The sequence below is a fragment of the Cetorhinus maximus genome, chromosome 5, assembly GCF_964194155.1.
Source record: "Cetorhinus maximus chromosome 5, sCetMax3.hap1.1, whole genome shotgun sequence".
Lineage (NCBI taxonomy): Eukaryota > Metazoa > Chordata > Chondrichthyes > Lamniformes > Cetorhinidae > Cetorhinus > Cetorhinus maximus.
The window spans coordinates 17,657,416-17,673,573 of NC_135883.1; the positions used below are offsets into that span (position 1 = coordinate 17,657,416).

Consider the following 16,158-nt stretch of genomic DNA (forward strand, 5'->3'; position numbering starts at 1 on the left):
GCGCGCTCGCGTTCCCGGCTGTCGGGGGCGAGTCGCCCCCGCCCCGTGCGCGCTCCGGGTTCTCAGCAGCGAGCGCAGCGAAGGTGGTTCTGAGCAGTCGCTCCGAGTCTTCCTCCCACTGGCTGGCAAACCGAGCTCAACACAGCAGCACCAGGAGGAGGAGGGCTAGTAGAAGGCAGTCAATCAACTGACCTCTTTAGAGAGGGAGAGGAGGAGATGGGGAAGAGGTGGGGGGGGGAAGAAAATAAAACAGTTTAGAAGTAATAAAATGACCTTCCTGTTCCCTCACTGCTAAAAAAAAAACCGGAGAGGGAAGACAAAAAAAAATCAAGCAGTTGATCCGCTCAAATGGCTTATCCTCAAATATCTGGAATCTGAATTAAACTGGGCATTCTTCTGAGAGGCTACTTGTCCGTTTAACCAAACCAAAAAAAAACCTTTTTTTAAAAAAAAATATTTCCTTTCCCCGAACGTCCAAGAATTTGCAAGGACGCAACCTCCAACTCTCGACAGTGGAGGTAAGAGCTGTGTTGTACATTGAATCGTCATTTAAAGAATAGCGTCTTTTGGGCTGTGCTTTGGGGATGATGATGATAGTGATGGTGGTGGTGGAAAGGCTCAGTCCGATTCGGCCGCTGCCAAAAAAGTGGCCGTTAGCGTTTCAAAGTTGCAGGTTCGATCTCGAGCGGCTCCTTAACCGTCTCTCTCCCTCCCCGCGCGCGCGCGCGCGAGGAGGTGGGTGGCCGGGGGGGGGGTGGTTTGGTCAGCTGGTGTGGGCTGGCTGGCTCGAGGAGCCTTCTCTCTCTCTCTCTCCAGTCCGCTCACTACGATCAGCAGCACTCCGCCTGCAGCCAGCTCCAGCTGCTCACTGCGCCTGCGCGCACCTCAACCCTCTGCCCCCCCCCACCCCCTCCTTTTTTTTTAATAAAACTTGCCGCTCGCCGGGGGAAGTCGCACATTAAAACATTTGGATTTATAGCGGCCGCTTGCACTGTATCCCAGCACAGCAAAAGACAAGCTTAAAGTTACTGAAAGCGTCCCTCAGTTTAAAGCTGGCTCACAAACATCTCGAGTAAGTCTATTTTGTTTTTTAAAAAAATAGTCTGTGTTTCTCTCCCCCCCCCCATTATATTTTAATTTTAGCTGCATTTTGCCCCTAACCTATTGTTTTTTTTTTAACCCCCCCCCCCCTCCTTTTATTTTATTCTCCTGAATCGCTTGAAACTGATGAAACAGGCTTTGCTGTTGATGAACCCCAGTGACAGGTTTATTTTAACGTTGCCGGCGTTGATCGATTTGTTGGGTTTTTTGAGCTGGGGTTGCAGCTGATGGTGAATCAGAGCCAGGAATTTGCATTCGATTGTTTTCGCAACTTTGTAAGACTTCACGAAAGTTGATTGACACTTGTGTAGATTTTCAGAAGGTCGGATTGTTGTGTGTATATATATATATATATCATCGTGGACGCGGGGGTAACGGAGGAAGAATTTTAAACCGGTTCTGATTTTTAAAGTGAGCAGTCTGGTGTTTTTTTTTTGCTCTGTGACATAGGATGAGAGTCTTTTTTTTTTCTCCCTCTCTCTCTCTCTCCCCCCCCCCCCCCCGTTTCCCGGGGTAGTCCAAGGTAGCTGTGCCCGGCTATTATTAAGCCAGCCTCCCCCTCATCTATCCGAACAACGGTCTTTTTTATATCGTTCCTTGCACAGCTGACAAGAGAATTGCAGATTTCCAAACGGGATTTGCACGCTGCTGGACCGCATGTGGTCCAAAGGGGGAGAGTTTCCAAACCTTTTAAATCTCTCGGTCGTCGGCGTGGGTTCCGCGGCGGGGGTGGGGGGGGGGGGGGGATAGGGGGTAATGTGTTAACAGCTCTGCTCCCTTACCCTCCCTCCCAACCACCACCGCCGGCGGGGTCTGAGGAGCTGTGCAGCCAGTTTGCCCTGTTTAGCCGCTGGGCGCCAGCGGGATCCCCTTTACCTTTCCCGTCCTAACGCCCAATGCTCGGGCACCAGGATAAGGTTCTTCTTATCTGTCACAGAGCAAAGACAAGACCGCTCGCCGTCCTAACGTGTAGCAGCGGTGGGCGCCCCAAACCTCTCGCAGAGTTCACTCCCACGGGCTTTAGGACTATTTGAACCAATATTTATTGTTTCGGAACAGTCCCCCTCTCCCCCCCCCCCCCCCCCCCCCCATTGTTTTAAGCCCGCGATGACATTGGGCACACATTTTTGCTCAGGTACAGCGGCGCTGTGAAGGGCTCGAAACCCCCCAGCTTCGCATCGGTCAGAAAACCGAGTCGAACTGCTTTTATCGAATGAGGGGAAAAACAACACATCGATTTCAAAAGCATGGAAAGCACCTCAGACTCTTCAATAAGCAGGGTAGATAGCGTAGTCCTTTTCACCAAATAGTATTCAGTTTAAAATAACATAAACATAGGAATGGTTAACTTCTGATAGAGTGGAATTTAATACGATAAATACAGCATTTCAGAACTCATAGGTGTAATTGACTGTTATAATACATATTTAGACGCTGCTCTGGGAGTACTTAACATCAAAACTTTTGCCGTTATCATGACTTGTGTTATGTCTGATTGAGAGGAGAGCTGCACAGCCAGTCAAGCAGAGGCGACTGTAATTCGAGCCCACGGCTATCATTCAGATGGGTGTCAAACATCCCGTGGCATTATTTCCAGGAAGAGTAGTAAAGTTTTCCCTTGTGTAGTGTCCAACATTTATCCCTCAACACCTAAACAAGACAGCAGATTAACTGATCGTCATTATCACATTGATGTTTCTGGAACCTTGCTGTGCGTAAATTGGAGTGCTGTGTTTTCTGCATTCGAGCAGGGGCTAACACAGTGCTTGGGGATGGCGTGAGACTCTGAAAGATGCTATATGAACGTAGTGCTTTATTTGTTTTTTTTATACGTTTCAAAATGGCCACAGAAAAGACTATTTAATTGCTTTACATATTCTGAACTCCAACATACTTGTTAATTTCAAGTGATGTTTTGCTCAAGTTTTAATTGAGCAGTCCTCCAGCTGACAAACAAATCCACAAAGTAGCTTGCAATGAATCATTAAAGAAAAAGTGTAGCACCAATTGGTATCAGACGTCAGATCCATAAAATAACTTAAATAAAAGCAAAATACTGTGGATGCTGGAAATCTGAAACAAAGCCAGAAAATGCTGGAAAAGCTCAGCAGCTCTGACGTTTCTAGTCTGCATGACTCTTCTTCAGAGTGAAATGTTCAGTTAAATTGCCATTTCCTGTTAGGTGAATCATTGAAAAAGCTCTAATTGCTACATTCAAGACATGAGAAATATTTTGCCTTATCTTTTGAATCACTTATTCAGATTTGAGTGGGACAATACCAGTAATGTCCCAATGAGCTTAAGTTGTGCAAGTATTTGAGCGTATTTTCCAAGTTTTATGAAGCACGAATAGTAATCTATCTGAAATAAGCTTTCAATTGTTGTCATGTTGGTTGTAATATAATAACGATGCAAAAACCTTTACTAAAATATCTGCTATAGACAGTGCTTTGTTTTACCAAATTGACCATAGATTTTCTCAATTGCTAAGTATCAAGACAACAATGCAATTGATTTGTCATTGAACCGGTCAGAATGGATATTGTGCACACATTGAATATTATCGTGCGCTGGTCTTACAAAGACATTATTTTCATTGCTGTTTGTAGGAAAAGGCTATAGTCCCTGCACCTCCAAAAGCAATTCATTGTGTGAAACATTGAGATGTTTTAATGTAATAAATAAACAACAATTATTACCTGATTTTTCACATTTATGTTTCAAAATAATCACTTTGTTAAATGATATGTGGTTTGCACAAAGCTAAATCCAGGAAGCAGATTTTTGCACTTGAGATATTTCACCTCCCAGACAAAATTGGAGATTGTTGCACTTTGCGGGGGAAAAATCATATTTTTGAGCCTTACTATTTTGGCAACACAAATGCGCTTGCTTTTTTTCAGAATAGTGTTACGTTTTTGTGCCATAGTTATTAAGTTACTGAATCATTTTTTATGGTCTGTCTATCGCTCATTGTGTTCTGTCATGGACAGATCTTATCTCAAGTCTTGTACAAGAGATTCCTCAGTTACTTAGTGGGAAAGAGGAACTGAGGTGCTTTCTTGTTGCTTTCCCCATTGTTTGCCCTTGGACTACCTTCTGCTAGGTAGATACAAGTACACCTACCAATATTTGGAGTTGGTGCTCCAATTTCCAGTCTGGAGTGAGTTCAAAATCCAATGCTCCAACTCAAAGGTGGGGATATTTCCACTGAGCCAAAGTCCACTCCATCTCAAGTACCCTGCTGGATGTAAATCCAGTATTGAAAGATCATATTCTAGCCTCTAGTCACCGGGGCTCTCTTGGGCTTGGATCTTTGACAATTTGAGGTGGAATACTACTGCTGAGCCAAAGACTTGTACCATTTTTTTTGTAGTATTCAAATAATTCACTAAAATCTTTAATGAACAAAACTTGATTACTACGTTTTTCAATAATTACAAGTCCTAGATAGATAGCATTGAAGGAGATATGCAGCTAAAAAAAGATTTGTTCTAAACAGTAAGCGTTTTTGAATGTTTCACCTTATACAGCAGAGATTAAATCGTGGCAAGCTCATGATCTGCATACTTGAGGCTTTGACCTCTTCTCTTGACTATCCCTTGACTGCTGCTTGTCCCAGAGTCAGGTAGTGGTGAGCAGTGAAAGTCATTCTCACAAGTATTTAAGCCATGTACTGACTGATTAAAGTTTTCTTTTAAGTTCTGCTGCAAGCATTTACACATCAGTAAGCACATTTCAATTCTTCAATTCAATTCTCTATTTCAATTCTTGGGTCAGCAATTGAGAAGGACAAGAGATCAACTTGAATGTGCAAATAAGCACATTGTTCCATTTGCTTAAGTCTGCTGTCTGCATCAAAGTATTTCAGTTAGTCTTTATTTCCTATGGCATGTATGAAAAAGAAAATAGATTTAGAAGACAAACTTTTATGTACTGTTCTCTCACTTAAGGTATCCAGAAACACTGCTACAATAAACTGCTTTTCTGGAGTTATACCACATGTTGCATTATATCTACAGTAATATCGCCATCTTATGACCAGATTTGCCTGCGTAATATTTTAAATTTGCCAGATGTTGGAGATAGCATTTATAATTTTTTCATCATCATCAACGTAGCAGTATTTCACTTGCTATTAAAGTGATTATTGGTGGAATTATAAAATTTAAAGATTGATAACTTTGTTAACTAACTTATACAGTCAATACTTTGTACAGAAGTGAGAACATTTGGGAAAGATTAACTTTTGAATGCGTCTCCTGGGATGTCTGACACTGAATAATCTTTGAAGCTTGAAATCTATAAATGTGAATGGATCTGCAAATTTCTTGAAAAATAGCTTTTTTAACCTGAGAAGTATTCCATTGCTCAATTGTTATAAGCATTTATCACATTTTTATTGACAAAATTTATTATTTGTTAGATAAAAATCCTATGTCTAAAAATAAATCAGTAAATAATAAGCTCAGGGACCAGTACTTGAAAGATGTTAGCTGTTTAATTATTTATGTTTGGAAACCATAATTAAGCCACCTTACAAGATTCACAAACAGTCAGTTGCACCATAATCCTTTCCAACAAGATTCATCAACAAGAGTACAGCCAGAATGATGTATTTTATCTTTCTGTCAGTATGTACCCATACATGTATATACCCAATTCTGGAAAGAGTTAACGTGCTAAATAATCAACCATATTGTCTTTCAAAACATGCAATTTATAATTAGAATTATCTAAATACTATGTAGCAACTTTAAATTAAAGTGTACTACAATTCAGGTTTTTTATTCTTTTTTCACGGGATGTGGACGTTGCTGGCTAGGCCAGCATTGATTGCCCATCTCTAATTGGTGGTGGTGTGCTGTCTTCTTGAACCACTGCAGTCCATGTGGTGTAGGGATGCCCACAGTGCAGTTTGGAATGGAGTTCCAGGATTTTGACCCAGTGACAGTGAAGGAATAGTAATATGGTTCCAAGTCAGGATGATGTGTGACTTGGAGGAGAACTTGCAGCTGGTGGTGCCCCCATGCATCTGTTGCCTTTGTCCTTCTGGGTGGTAGAGGTTGCAAGTTCAGAGGGTGCTGTCAAAGAGCCTTGGTGAATTGATTCAGTACATCTTGTACACTGCTGCCACTGTGCATCAGTGGTGGAGGGAGTGAATGTTGAAGGTACCAATCAAGCGGGCTGCTTTGTTGTGGATAGCGTCAAGCTTCCTGAGTATTATTGGAGCTGCACTCATCCAAGCAAATGGAGAGTATTCCATCACCATCCTGACTGTGCTTTGTGGATAGCAGTCAGACTTTGGGGAGTCAGGAGATGTTACTTGCCGCATAATTCCTAGCCTCTGACCTGCTCTTGTATCCACAATATTTATATGGTTGGTCCAGTTCTGTTTCTGGTTTATGGTAGCTCCCAGGATGTTTATCTTTTCACTCCTATTTCCTACCTTGGGTATTTGATTTGCACAAAATACCCATTAGAAAGTAAAATTCTACTGATTGGCTGCTGCGACAGATTAAACGGCAATGCATGTACATGTGATGATCCTGCATCGCACATTCCTTCTTTGTGTCTTGAAGTTTATATTTCAAAGTTACTAGAGCATGTGAGCTGTGAAAATCTGTGGCCCGATGAACCAGAGGAAAGGAGAACAAATATTGTGAAAGGCTCAAATCCTTCAGTAAATACAAGTCCAGTCATAATGATGCTTAGCATATTTTGTGCTGGCATGAGATTCCAGCATAAAATGTACTATAGCATATATGATTACCGTTAGTAGGTGTCACTTTGAAAATACGTACTTTTTTGTATATCAATGCCCCCTGTCTCTGCCAATCAGTTCATTAATTACTGTTTAATCTGCTAATGTGAAATAATGGATCAGTACATGACTGGATTGCTTTAATAGGCAGTATGATTAGACAAATCAATATTAATGCACTTTTTGAGTGCTGATTATCATAAGCAACAGCATCTAGATCCTAATTAATGAATAGAGCTGAGCATTGAGTTTTCTGAATCCTATAAAAATGAAGGATTAAAACAACCATTTTACTATAAAATATTTTGACAATAGAAAGTTTTTATTAACATAAACCACTTTTCAGTCAAATAGTCCTGGATAGAATGCAAAATAAAATGAGAACTTTAAAGAAGATATTGCCTAATATCAGGCGCCTTCGACAGCACCTTTGAAACCCGTGACCTCTATCACCTAAAAGGACAAGGGCAGCAGATGCATGGGAACACCATCACCTTCAACTTCCCCTTCAAGCCACATACCATCCTGACTTGGAGCTATAGCACCGCCCCTTCACTGTTGCTGGATCAAAATCTGGAACACCCTTCCTAACAGCATTGTGAGTATACCTACACCACATAGACTGCAGCGGTTCAAGAAGGCAGCATGCTACCACTTCTCAAGGGCAATTAGGGATGAGCAACAAATGCTGGCCTAGTCAGTGACGCCCACATCTCATGAAAGAATAAAAAAAGTAAAGGCATTGTTCTTAATCACTTGAGCTGTGCTACTTTAGCTTATGTTAGCCAGATTTGTGATAGTTCTCATCACTCTTGGGCTCCCATTCCTAATTGTTGTCTTGTACCCCCATCCTAGAAAACGTGTGTGTGGTGGAAAGGTCTTTTGGACATCCATGGTGAAATAGTCTGTGAATATATGAAGGCGAGACAGCAGAGAGCTGTTGACCCTGGAGGAAAAACAGGCACTTACAGGACAGAAGAGTGAAAAGTGATTAAAATGAACTTTAAAAATCACAGCACTGACATGATATTAGCAAAAATATGAATGGGAAGAGTGATTACCATTGGGGGAAGTAGCAACATTCCATGTTTGTGCACTAAAATAAAAAGAAGTGTTGAAAGTTCTCAGATTTGGTAGCATCTGTAGACAGACACACACAGTTAACATTTCAAGCAGAATATGACTCTTCTTCAGAACTGAAGAAAGGTAGAAATGTGATGGGTTTTATGCCAGGAGAGGGGAAGGTCTGGGATAGGATAGTGGGCGGAAAAGTTTAATTGCCTTTTGTTCCATAACACCTTTTTCAAAGGGAGTGGTAATGGTTGTAGTAAAGAAGCAAAGCATTTGTCCAGAGTGAGTGTGAATGGCAGAATAATGAGCAGCTCTGTCTGAAAGCAAAAACATGAAAAACAAGATTCAGACCAGCACATGGCAAAAAAAAAAGAATTAAAATGGGGGACAGAGTTCTTGTTTTAAAACTGTTGAACGCAATGAGTCCAAAAAGCTCTGAAGTGCCTAATTGGAAGCTGAGGTGCTGTTCTTCAAACTTGTATTTAGCTTCACCAGAACACTGCAGCAGTCTGAGGACAAATGCGAGCATGAGAGCAAGGTGACTGATTAAAATGGCAAGCAAATGGAAGCTCGTGGTCATGCTTGTGGATTGAGCGGATGTTTTCCACAAAGCAGTCACTCGATCTGCATTTAGTCTCCCCAGTATAGAGGAGACCACATTGTGAGCAGCGAATCCAGTATACTAAATTGAAAGTAGTGCAACTAAATTGCAGCTTCAGCTGGAAAGAGTGTATAGGGTCTTGAATGTTGAGGAGAGGAGGTAAAAGGGCAGGTGTTATACCTCCTGCGTTTGCGTGGGAAGGGGACGAGGTGTTGGGATGATTGAGGAATGGATGGAACGGTCTCTTTGGACCGCTGAAATGGGAAGGCAGGTGGAGATGTGTTTGGTAGCTGCATCATGCTGGGGAAGATTGAAATGGTGGATGATGATTCTTTGAATATGGAAGCTGGTGGTGTGGAAAGTAAAGCAAAAGGGAACCCTATTACACCCTCGGAGAGAGGGAAGCATTGAGAGCAGAAGTGCAGGAAAGGGATTGGGCATGGTTGAGGGCTCATTCAGACATGATGTGGGGGATGGGGTAGGGTGTGTGTGGAAATCCTCAGTTGAGGAAAAAGGAGGACCTATTAGAAGCTCTGTGGAAGATTGCACCATTAGAAATGGGAAGAATGGAATGGAATCCTTAGAGGAGGCAGTTGTGAGGAAGTGCAGTTGAGATAGCTATTCATTATTCTGACATAAACACTCACTCTGGACAAAGGCTTTGCTTCTTTACCACAACCATTGCCACCCCCTTTTGTTCCATGACATCTTTGTCGTTTAATCTCTCCTGCCTACTACTCTGTCCCACACCTTCCCAGTTATTCTTCCTTCCGCCTCCCCTTTCAATGGCATAAAACTCATAAGGTTCCTATGTTCCTTTAGTTTTGAAGAAGAGCCATATTCAACTCAATGTTAACTGTTTCTCTCTCCACAAATGCTGCCAGACCTGCTGAATTTTTCCAGTATTTTCTGCTTTTATTTCAGACTTCCAGCATCTGCAGTATTTTGCTTTTATTTTAATAAAGTGCCATTTGAAGGGCTTTGACTGCCAGCAAGGTTATACTGAGCAGAGAGTAACAAATTGTACTGTCAATCAACAAATCAAAGCTGCTGACTTCAGTGTGAAGGAAAAGATCATTAAAACAATGATTATAAAAAGTGAATATCATGCCTAATATATTGTTCCTTATGATGATTCAGGCCCGTAAGAACTTTATATTTCCCTGTTAATGTTGATGCAGCAAAAATAATGGCTCTGTGCTGATGTGCCAAAAATCTCTGCAAGTAACAGATTTGTATAGGTTACATTTTGTTAGATGAAAAGAGGTACTCTAAAAATATGAATTGATTGAACAATGATATATTGGCGTACGATGAGGCTGAAGGCCGTATCATGTTAGTCAAGTGTAGATGTGAAACATTCATATGTTTACACACTGGGTAAAGACATAGTAATTCAAATATATCACCAAATATTTTGATGATTGTGAAAATGGAGTGCATAGTATAAAATGTAACGTTGTGATATTTCTAAATTTGCAACACGTTGGTATTAGGATGTCTTGTGGCTCAGTGAATAGCATCCCGGTCCCTGAACCAGAAGCTCCGGGTTTGAGTCCCACCCCAGGACTTGATGGCCAAGGGAGGTGTGTTCATAACACGGCCAAAAAGGTTGAGTATCAACACACGGCAGAGAGGGAGAGCTTCCAGGTCAGCCATTAGACAGAAAGTAAGTTGGAGTCTTCACCATCACTATTTCATAGCTCCAGACTATGGTTCAATGAAGAATGGAGGAGAGTATGTCAGGAGCAGCATCAGGCATACCTAAAAATTAGGTGTCAGCCTGATGAAACTGTAACACAGGACTACTTGTGTGCAAAACAGCGGAAGAAGCAGCATGCGATAGACAGAGCTAAGTGCTCGCACAACCAATTGATCAGATCTAAGCTCTGCAATCCTGCTGCATCCAGTTGTGAATGATGGTGGACAAGTAAACAACTTACTGGAGGACATTCTGCAAATATCCCCATCCTTAATGATGGGGAAGCCCAGCACATCAGTGCATACGAGGCTGAAGCACTTGCATCCATCATCAGCCCGAAATGCTGAATGGATGATCCATCTTGGCCTCCTCCTGACATTACCAGCATTACAGATGCCTGTTTTCAGCCAATTCGATTCATTCCATATGATATAAAGAAACGGCTGAAGGCCTTGGATACTGAAAAGGCTATGGGCTGCGATAACATTCTAGCAGTAGTACTGAAGACCTGTGTTCCAGAACTAGCTGCGCCCTTAGCCAAGCTGTTTTAATACAGCTACCAGGACCTGATCAAAGCTTGGAACATGGTCGCTTCGTGCTGCAGCTCTCTGCCAACAAGAGTAGTGGCTATCGTCAGAGAGCCGCTGCTCAGGAATCTGCACCTCTGCCACTTTTGGTGGCTGCCAAGGTGACCAGGATCGGGGACATCCTGAGTGGCGGAGGAGTGGGCTGGATGCTTCCACAGGAGTTGGCACGTCGGTGGATGTCTGGCTCACAGCCAATACCATCCATGACCTTAGGACGGTCACGTTCGGCCTCAGCATCGTTTTGGATCTCCGAGGCGCAGGTGCGTGGTGGTCTTCCGTCTGAGTGTACCCCTGTTCGGACGGAATTCCACATTGTCCCCAAGCCCTGAACCCTCCCTTGGGAGCTGGAGCCCTGCAACCTGAGGCGCCGAGCAGAAATGCCCTCTATGCCCTTTAGTACGGTGCGGAGGGGGTTCCTGAATGGGCTGCTGCTGCTTCACCTCCTTGCCCTCACCCACCACCCAGCCACCCCCTGGCATACCTTGTTGCTGTCTGGCAGCAGAGGTCCCCAGTGGGGGGCCCTCTATGGGGATGCCCTCCCCATTTCCATCGGGGACCTGGTGTGGAGGGTGTTGCACACAGCAGTCCCATAAAACCGTGGGATGTGTCCGTTCATGGACTCCCAAGATGCCTGCATTTTTTTGTGGCCTTGTGGAGTCTGTGGAACATGCATACAAAGGATATTATAGGTTGCACTCCCTTTTTATTTATTTGAAAAACCTTTTACTGTTGTTTTGTTTGCACTTCAGCCCCACGCTCCTGATCTATGGGCACCCGGTGTGGAGGGGGAAGGAGGAAGACCTCCTCGTGAACTTGCTCCTGGGCCTGGCTAAGTTGGTCATCAACAGCCCAGGCAGCGGGTGATCAAGTGGGTCATCTGACCTGACTGTCTGCCTCTCTTTCGCGGCTGGGTGTCCCTGGTGAGGGAGCATGTCGTGTCCCCTGGCACCGTTGAGGCCTTCCATGCTTGATGGGCACCATGGAGACAGGGGTGCTTTATTGACCCTGTTAATCACATTTTGGTTTAATGTTTGTAAGTTTCCTTTAAATTTTGTCTTTTGTTTTTGAAGTTTTTCTTTAAGGGGCTGCCTTTTACTTTGTCTCTGATTTTGTTAATTTAGTTTATTTGGTTTGTGAAAAAAGAGTTACAACACTGACATCTACCCAGCAATGTGGAAAATTGTCCAGATATGTCCTGTCCTCAAAAGGTAGGACAAACCTAACATGGCCAATTACCACCCCACCAGTCTACTCTCAATCATCAGGAGAGAGATAAAAGGGGTCATCAGCAGTGCTATCAAGCGAACGTACTCAGCAATAACCTGCTCACAAATTCTCAGTTTGGGTTCTGCAAGGGCCACTCAGCTCCTAACCTCAATACAGCCTGGGTCCAAACATGGACAAAAGAGCCCTTGACATAAAGGCAGCATTTGACCGAATGTGGTATTAAGGAGCCCTAGCAAAACTGGAGTCAATGGGAATCAGGGGGAAAATCCGCCGCTGGTTGGCATCATACCTAGCACAAAGGAGGATGATTGTGGTTGTTGGACATCAATCATCTCAGTCCCAAGACGTCACTGCAGGAGTTTCTCAGGGTAGTGTCTTAGGCCCAACCATCTTCAGCTGCTTCATCAATGACCTTCCTTTCATCATAAGGTCAGAAGTGAGCACGTTCGCTGAACATTGCACAATGTTCAGCATATTTGCGATTCATCATATACTGAAGCAGCCCTTGTCCATATGAAGTAAAACTTGTACAATATTCAGGCTTGGGCTGATAAGTAGCCAGTAACATTCACGCCACCTAAGTGCTAGGCAATGACCATCTCCACAAGAGAATCTAACCATCACCCCTTGACGTTCAATGGCATTACGAGGCTAAATCCCCCCACTCAACATCCTGGGGGTTACCATTGGCCAGAAACTGAACTGGATCAGCCATATAAAGCCTGTGGCCACAAAAGTAGATCAGTGCCTGGGTGTTTTGCAGCGAGTAACTCACCTCCTGACTCCCTACTGCCTGACTACCATCTACAGGCACAAATCAGGAGTGTGATGAAATCTCCACTTGCCTGGATGATTTCAGATTCAACAACATTCAAGAAGCTCGACACCATCTAGGACAAAGCAGCCCGCTTGATTGACACCACATCCACCACCTTAAACATTCACTCTCTCCACCATGGCACCAGTGGTAGAAGTGTGTACCATCTACATAATGCACTGCAGGAATTCACCAAGGTTCCTTCAGCAGCACCTTTTGAAACCTACGACCTCCACCATCTAGGAATACAAGGACCGGAAATGTATGGGAACATCACCATCTGCAACTTTCCTTCCAAGCCACTCTCCATCCCAATTTGGAACTATATCGCTGTTCCTTCCCTTTCGCTGGATCAAATTCCGGGCACTCCCTCCCTAATAGCACTGTGGGTGTACCTACATCACTTGGACTGCAGTGCCTCAAGAAGGTGGCTCACCACCATCTTCTCAAGGGCAATTAGGGATTGGCAATAAGTACTGGCCTAGCCATCGACGCCCACATCACTTGAGCAAAAATAAAAGGCTACAACATGCATGTAAAAGTGCGTGTTGTCACAGCAACTCTCTCCCTGAGTGAACTGTTACACACCATCATACATTTTGTAAGTAGGTTTCATTAGTTTCACCAAGTGTCATTTAAGAACCGATAGTAGCAGGAAGTGGTTATTAATGAATTCTTATTTTTCCTTTGAGTTTCTCTTAAAATCTGTGGCAGATGTTTTCATCCCTTTAGGGTAGCTGTCAAGAGGATGGTGAAATCAACAGGCAATTCTCTAATTCCCTATTGTATCTATGCACAATGATATATGCTTGATTTATTTTTATTTTATACAATGTCTGAAATTGTTATGGGAATACTTTTTTGCACCCTAAGTACGGTTTGTCCATCACATACTCAAATTGTTTATATGATCGCAGTGCAAATCTGCTTCCTATGCATGATTACTTGACAATAACACATACTTTACTTTAAAACTGCAATTATAAATCCAAATTTTGACATCTTTAAAAATCTACCAATAAAATATCTAAAAGTGAAAATTGAAATAAAAAGGATCACAAGTAATCACATATTTATATTGCATGTAAATCAATCAATTCTTGTACAATTTTCTTTTAAATAGCATAGTTTACAAAGCTGGACCAAGTTAGATGAGACATGAATAATAGACTTCTTGGAAGTGGCACTCTATGCATGAACCTCTATCAGTTTATTTATAAATAGTGAATGAATTCCTCTACAGAATACTTTATACTTGGGGCACTCTCACCGCAGTGTGCAAGTAATGCCATTGTTACCCAACTAGTAAATTGAATTACTTGCAGTATTTGTCATAATATCAAGGGTGCCATTGATATAAAACAAACAAATGTACAGGCTTCCTCACTGAAAACCTCTTTCTCCTAAGTGGTTAATCTTAACTGGACGTCCTTCAGCCTAATAATCCCTGAGCTGCCTCCTCATCAATCTTATCTATGTTCACTTCCCCAGTGTTCCTATCTGAGTTCTTGCCAATCAATCTTACCTTGCTGGGTGCTATATTGACAGCAAGCAAGAGACTCCTGTTTTACCCATCTGCTGTGCTGAAGGGTTGCTGAGGGTAGAGTTTGTTGTTCTGGTGACCTTTGGAACATCCTATGTCTTAGCAAGTCACTGAACTCCTTTGTGCATTTGGCTTCAGGACATGCCTCTTTCACTTCTGGAAGATCATCTTATTTCAAAAGACAGAAAATTATTATTTTTTTCTTTTTAGATTTTCCCCAGCATACTTAAAACATCCATTTGTTTCCTTTTCAACTTGTAGAAGATAGTGACCTATTCATCTTACCTCACACCATCCCACCAACCAAACTTATCTGGGTGGCTTCCTTTTCTCCCCAACCTAAGATACTTGTTTATGTTGGTGGAATTTATGGAAAAACACCTGCATACCTGTAGCAGGCTAGATGTTCTTGTGGCCTCGAGCTGGTTTAGGCAAGTTTAGCATTTGTGTACATGCTAATCCCAAACAAACCAACTACCTAAACACATCTTAACTATTTAATATGCACAGTAACAGACAGAGAACTTTTTTATTTCATACTTCACTTCACTGCCTCCTGGTTGCCATTTGTGTAAAATGATTACTGTTGAATGCAGGAGAATTGATTCTGTAGGGAGCTAGTGATATCGAAAAACAAAAGAATTAAGTCCCACATAATGGATGTTGATGTGAGAGATGTAAAATTTTATGAATGTATTCATCATTTGTGATGATTTTTTTTTAAAAAGTGAAGTCTGTTGGCAGATGGTCTCCAGAAAAAAGACACATGCACCCAAATCTAAAACTAATCAATATATGTTTGCCATTTGTCCATTAAAACAATGTAAACGAATACTCCAGGGAACTTGTGACTTTAGTAATTTGGTAATATTTCAAAGAATCGAAATGTATAATAGATTTAACAAAAAATGATATTGGTTGACTGCAGTAGCTGAGGATATATACACAATAATTTAACACACTGTTTCTATAGTTCACTATGGTTACACTTGTAATCTTTCTCTTAACACAACTATAGCAATGATAGATTACTGTGATGAATATGACAGCATTCCTTTCCCTACAACAGATTCAGTGGACTTTTTTAAAATCTAGCTATAGGGAATATTGATACTTACAATAAATTATTTGAAGTGAATTTATTGAAATAATTTATGCAAGCATTCACTCAAACCAAAATTTTATCTTGAAGATTGTATAAGTATGTTAAAATTGCCCAAAACTGAAGAATGACGTTGTTATAACTGCCGGCAGTACTTTTTGCAAAAAAAAAACCATCAGTCAATATATATATATTTATGTATTTAATCATTACAGCAATAAGAACAAATGTATTGTTCATCCAATATGAATGAAAGTAAGCTTATACTTCCAGTTATCTAGAAAACCAGTGATGAAAAGTATTTGAATTTGTGAAAAGTACGTCCATGTTAAAACGAGCATTCTTTCTTGGAAAGGCCTCATTGTTCATTGTTCCAATACTGACTTCTAGTGGTCGATGTTAAACATGTTTACAGCAGTCACATTTTATTGATGCATCCCTGTCTGTGTATTGTTAGATTTTTAAAATCCTATTTGCATTAAAACTTTCAACAGTAAATGCTATCTTTTTGTCAAATTTAAATAACTGATTACAAAGGTAAGATTGTGTGTACCTTTCTCTCTAATTCTTACACATTTCTACCCCCCCACTGTCGCAGATATTTACTTGTGCTGGTATGTGATTGTGTGGGCTTCAGCAATGT

General features: G+C 41.8%; 1 protein-coding gene across 6 annotated transcripts in view; it reads left to right on the forward strand.

The window, feature by feature from the left end:
- The first annotated feature begins 272 nt into the window (after positions 1–272).
- klhl29 (kelch like family member 29) overlaps positions 273–16,158 on the forward strand; it is a 529,985-nt gene continuing 514,099 nt past the window's right edge. For 4 of the 6 annotated variants that reach the window (XM_078541558.1, XM_078541553.1, XM_078541555.1 and 1 more), the window contains exon 1: positions 273–518. The gene's annotated coding sequence lies outside the window, so the exon portion shown is untranslated. Of the gene's footprint in view, positions 519–878; positions 1,073–16,158 lie in introns of those variants that run through there. The other 2 variants (XM_078541556.1, XM_078541554.1) reach the window with 2 other exon arrangements.